Source organism: Oncorhynchus mykiss, chromosome 8 (assembly GCF_057628025.1).
Source record: "Oncorhynchus mykiss isolate SJ-2025 chromosome 8, ASM5762802v1, whole genome shotgun sequence".
NCBI lineage: Eukaryota > Metazoa > Chordata > Actinopteri > Salmoniformes > Salmonidae > Oncorhynchus > Oncorhynchus mykiss.
The window spans coordinates 89,086,972-89,092,971 of NC_143029.1; positions in this window are offsets into that span (position 1 = coordinate 89,086,972).

Genomic DNA, 6,000 nt, shown 5'->3' on the forward strand with positions numbered 1-6,000 from the left:
ACTGCGGTGTTCCTCAGCTGGCTTACTGTAAAACATCACTGCGGTGTTCCTCAGCTGGCTTACTGTAAAACATCACTGCGGTGTTCCTCAGCTGGCTTACTGTAAAACATCACTACAGTGTTCCTCAGCTGGCTTACTGTAAAACATCACTGCAGTGTTCCTCAGCTGGCTTACTGTAAAACATCACTGCAGTGTTCCTCAGCTGGCTTACTGTAAAACATCACTGCAGTGTTCCTCAGCTGGCTTACTGTAAAACATCACTGCAGTGTTCCTCAGCTGGCTTACTGTAAAACATCACTGCAGTGTTCCTCAGCTGGCTTACTGTAAAACATCACTGCAGTGTTCCTCAGCTGGCTTACTGTAAAACATCACTGCGGTGTTCCTCAGCTGGCTTACTGTAAAACATCACTGCGGTGTTCCTCAGCTGGCTTACTGTAAAACATCACTGCAGTGTTCCTCAGCTGGCTTACTGTAAAACATCACTGCAGTGTTCCTCAGCTGGCTTACTGTAAAACATCACTGCAGTGTTCCTCAGCTGGCTTACTGTAAAACATCACTGCGGTGTTCCTCAGCTGGCTTACTGTAAAACATCACTGCGGTGTTCCTCAGCTGGCTTACTGTAAAACATCACTACAGTGTTCCTCAGCTGGCTTACTGTAAAACATCACTACAGTGTTCCTCAGCTGGCTTACTGTAAAACATCACTACAGTGTTCCTCAGCTGGCTTACTGTAAAACATCACTGCGGTGTTCCTCAGCTGGCTTACTGTAAAACATCACTGCGGTGTTCCTCAGCTGGCTTACTGTAAAACATCACTGCGGTGTTCCTCAGCTGGCTTACTGTAAAACATCACTGCGGTGTTCCTCAGCTGGCTTACTGTAAAACATCAACTGCAGTGTTCCTCAGCTGGCTTACTGTAAAACATCACTACAGTGTTCCTCAGCTGGCTTACTGTAAAACATCACTACAGTGTTCCTCAGCTGGCTTACTGTAAAACATCAACTGCGGTGTTCCTCAGCTGGCTTACTGTAAAACATCAACTGCAGTGTTCCTCAGCTGGCTTACTGTAAAACATCAACTGCAGTGTTCCTCAGCTGGCTTACTGTAAAACATTAACTGCAGTGTTCCTCACCTGTCTTACTGTAAAAAGCAAAACTAAAGGATTGATTACTGTACTTCTATATTTCCATCAACCCTGTCTTGTGGATTTGGCCACAGGTTCTCATCCACATGACAATGGATGTTTTCATTAGCCAAACATCTTGGGAAGAATCTTCGGGCGAATCCAGGCCTGACACTGGTCTCCCGTGATGTCATTGCATGGTGAATCCAGACCTGACACTGGTCTGCCGTGATGTCATTGCATGGTGAATCCAGACCTGACACTGGTCTGCCGTGATGTCATTGCATGGTGAATCCAGACCTGACACTGGTCTGCCGTGATGTCATTGCATGGTGAATCCAGACCTGACACTGGTCTGCCGTGATGTCATTGCAAGCGTCATTCATGGCCTGGAGAAAGGTGGCTTGTTCGTGAGGTCGCCTATCATATACCTTCCACCTCCATGTGGAGGAAAATAGAAAACCCCCATAATGAAGTCTAACAGGTGAATGGTGCATGGAGAGGTGACTAGGGGTATGATCTGTCTATCATAATGAAGTCTAACAGGTGAATGGTGCATGGAGAGGTGACTAGGGGTATGATCTGTCTACCATAATGAAGTCTAACAGGTGAAACCTCTCTGTGACTAGGGGTATGCTCTGTCTATCATAATGAAGTCGAACAGGTGAATGGTGCATGGAGAGGTGACTAGGGGTATGATCTGTCTACCATAATGAAGTCTAACAGGTGAAACCTCTGTGACTAGGGGTATGATCTGTCTACCATAATGAAGTCTAACAGGTGAAACCTCTCTGTGACTAGGGGTATGCTCTGTCTATCATAATGAAGTCGAACAGGTGAATGGTGCATGGAGAGGCGACTAGGGGTATGATCTGTCTATCATAATGAAGTCTAACAGGTGAATGGTGCATGGAGAGGTGACTAGGGGTATGATCTGTCTACCATAATGAAGTCTAACAGGTGAAACCTCTCTGTGACTAGGGGTATGATCTGTCTATCATAATGAAGTCTAACAGGTGAAACCTCTCTGTGACTAGGGGTATGATCTGTCTACCATAATGAAGTCTAACAGGTGAATGGTGCATGGAGAGGTGACTAGGGGTATGATCTGTCTACCATAATGAAGTCTAACAGGTGAATGGTGCATGGAGAGGTGACTAGGGGTATGATCTGTCTATCATAATGAAGTCTAACAGGTGAATGGTGCATGGAGAGGTCACTAGGGGTATGATCTGTCTACCATAATGAAGTCTAACAGGTGAAACCTCTCTGTGACTAGGGGTATGATCTGTCTACCATAATGAAGTCTAACAGGTGAATGGTGCATGGAGAGGTGACTAGGGGTATGATCTGTCTACCATAATGAAGTCTAACAGGTGAATGGTGCATGGAGAGGTCACTAGGGGTATGATCTGTCTACCATAATGAAGTCTAACAGGTGAAACCTCTCTGTGACTAGGGGTATGATCTGTCTACCATAATGAAGTCTAACAGGTGAATGGTGCATGGAGAGGTGACTAGGGGTATGATCTGTCTACCATAATGAAGTCTAACAGGTGAAACCTCTGTGACTAGGGGTATGATCTGTCTACCATAATGAAGTCTAACAGGTGAAACCTCTGTGACTAGGGGTATGATCTGTCTACCATAATGAAGTCTAACAGGTGAAACCTCTCTGTGACTAGGGGTATGATCTGTCTACCATAATGAAGTCTAACAGGTGAATGGTGCATGGAGAGGTGACTAGGGGTATGATCTGTCTACCATAATGAAGTCTAACAGGTGAATGGTGCATGGAGAGGTGACTAGGGGTATGATCTGTCTACCATAATGAAGTCTAACAGGTGAAACCTCTGTGACTAGGGGTATGATCTGTCTACCATAATGAAGTCTAACAGGTGAAACCTCTGTGTTCAGGGGTATGATCTGTCTACCATAATGAAGTCTAACAGGTGAAACCTCTGTGACTAGGGGTATGATCTGTCTACCATAATGAAGTCTAACAGGTGAAACCTCTGTGACCAGGGGTATGATCTGTCTACCATAATGAAGTCTAACAGGTGAAACCTCTGTGACCAGGGGTATGATCTGTCTACCATAATGAAGTCTAACAGGTGAAACCTCTCTGTGACTAGGGGTATGATCTGTCTATCATAATGAAGTCTAACAGGTGAAACCTCTCTGTGACTAGGGGTATGATCTGTCTATCATAATGAAGTCTAACAGGTGAAACCTCTCTGTGACTAGGGGTATGATCTGTCTACCATAATGAAGTCTAACAGGTGAAACCTCTCTGTGACTAGGGGTATGATCTGTCTATCATAATGAAGTCTAACAGGTGAAACCTCTCTGTGACTAGAACCTCTATTTTGAAAATATCTAATGCCTCTTCTTCACTGATGTTAATTTATTTTGTGTTAATTTGTGATAAATCAGGTATTTTTTGTTGTTGTTAAATAATGACAGATATTGTTAACAGCAGTCAGGTTGATTTGATGTGTGTTTGTTTAACAGTATAGCCGAACATGCACCACTAAATGTGTCATCATCATCAGGTTATTGGTCACAAATAACCAGTACTCCTTTCTAACCAGTAGAGGTCGCCATAACACCACTCAATACTATCATTTCCAGTGCACCACGGTTTCTAAAATGTAGAAAACCCCCATGATGCTCTCTAAATGATAGTAGGTTTGTTGAGTGGTGTTATGGCGACCTTTAATGCTCCATATCCATGTTGACTCCGATGCTTCCCACAGTTGTGTCAAGTTGGCTGGATGTCCTTCGGGTGGTTGGACCATTCTTGGTAACACACGGGGAAACGGTTGAGCGTGAAAAACTCGAAAAGCGCCTGGTACCTACTACCATACCCCCCGTTCAAAGTCACTTACATCTGTTGTCTTGTCCATTCACCCTCTGAATGGCACATACACAATCCATGTCTCAATTGCCTCAAGGCTTAAAAATCCTTCTTTAACCACCTGTCTCCTCCCCTTCGTCTACACTGATTTGAAGTGGATTTAACAAGTGACCTTAATAAGGGACCATATCTTTCACCTGGATTCACCTGGTCAGTCTGTGACATGGAAAGAGCAGGTGTTCCTACTGTTTTTGTCCAGTAATGTCTCTTTTCTAGCACATCTGATTCAGACCTCTGCCCCTGAAGCCGCAAGCAGCCTAGAGGATGGGATTATCCGTGGAAGATAACATGTCTCCGTTACATACCCACTCGTAAGCCTCAAGTCATAGTATACCTGGAGTGTATAGACCAGACACTGAGCACGCAGTAACACTACACACACTACAAAATAGCTGACTCAGACCACAATGGGTTAAGCCCCATAGACAGACACGAATTGCAGCCACGCATAGGCATATATGGTGGGGAGTGGATGGGAGGAGAACGGAAGCCTACAGAAACTACACTGGCACAACAGTCCTAAAGTAAGGATCTGCACAAATGTGTTCATCTAATGTACATTATACACATACAATAACATAATCCTAAAATCATAGATCTAGTTAGTTATAGACATAGTTATAGTTAGTTATAGATAGTAATAGACATAGTTATAGTTAGATAGATAGTATAAGATTATAGTTATAGATAGTAATAGACATAGTTATAGATAGTTTTAGATTATAGTTATAGATAGTTTTAGATTATAGTTATAGATAGTAATAGACATAGTTATAGTTAGTTATATAGTTATAGATAGTTATAGTTAGTTATAGATAGTAATAGACATAGTTATAGTTAGTTATAGATTATAGTTATAGACAGTAATAGCCATAGTTATAGTTAGTTAGATAGTTATAGATTATAGTTATAGACAGTAATAGACATAGTTATAGTTAGTTAGATAGTTATAGATTATAGATAGATATAGTTAGTTATAGATTACAGTTATAGATAGATATAGTTAGTTATAGATTATAGTTATAGATAGTAATATACTTAGTTATAGTTAGTTAGATAGTTATAGATTATAGTTATAGATAGTTATAGACATAGTTATAGTTAGTTATAGATAGTTATAGACATAGATCTAGTTAGTTATTGACAGTTATAGACATAGTTATAGTTAGTTATAGATTATAGTTATAGATAGTTATAGTTAGTTATAGATTATAGTTATAGATAGTTATACACATAGTTATAGTTAGTTATAGATAGTTATAGACATAGATCTAGTTAGTTATTGACAGTTATAGACATAGTTATAGTTAGTTATAGATTATAGTTATAGATAGTTATAGTTAGTTATAGATTATAGTTATAGATAGTTATAGTTAGTTATAGATTATAGTTATAGACAGTAATAGACATAGTTATAGTTAGTTAGATAGTTATAGATTATAGTTATAGATAGTTATACACATAGTTATAGTTAGTTATAGATAGTTATAGACATAGATCTAGTTAGTTATAGACAGTTATAGTTAGTTATAGATTATAGTTGTAGATAGTTATAGTTAGTTATAGATTATAGTTATAGATAGTAATAGACATAGTTATAGTTAGTTAGATAGTTATAGATTATAGTTATAGATAGTTATAGTTAGTTATAGATTATAGTTATAGATAGTAATAGACATAGTTATAGTTAGTTAGATAGTTATAGATTATAGTTATAGACAGTTATAGTTAGTTATAGATTATAGTTATAGATAGTTATAGTTAGTTATAGATTATAGTTATAGATAGTTATAGTTAGTTATAGATTATAGTTATAGACAGTAATAGACATAGTTATAGTTAGTTAGATAGTTATAGATTATAGTTATAGATAGTTATACACATAGTTATAGTTAGTTATAGATAGTTATAGACATAGATCTAGTTAGTTATAGACAGTTATAGTTAGTTATAGATT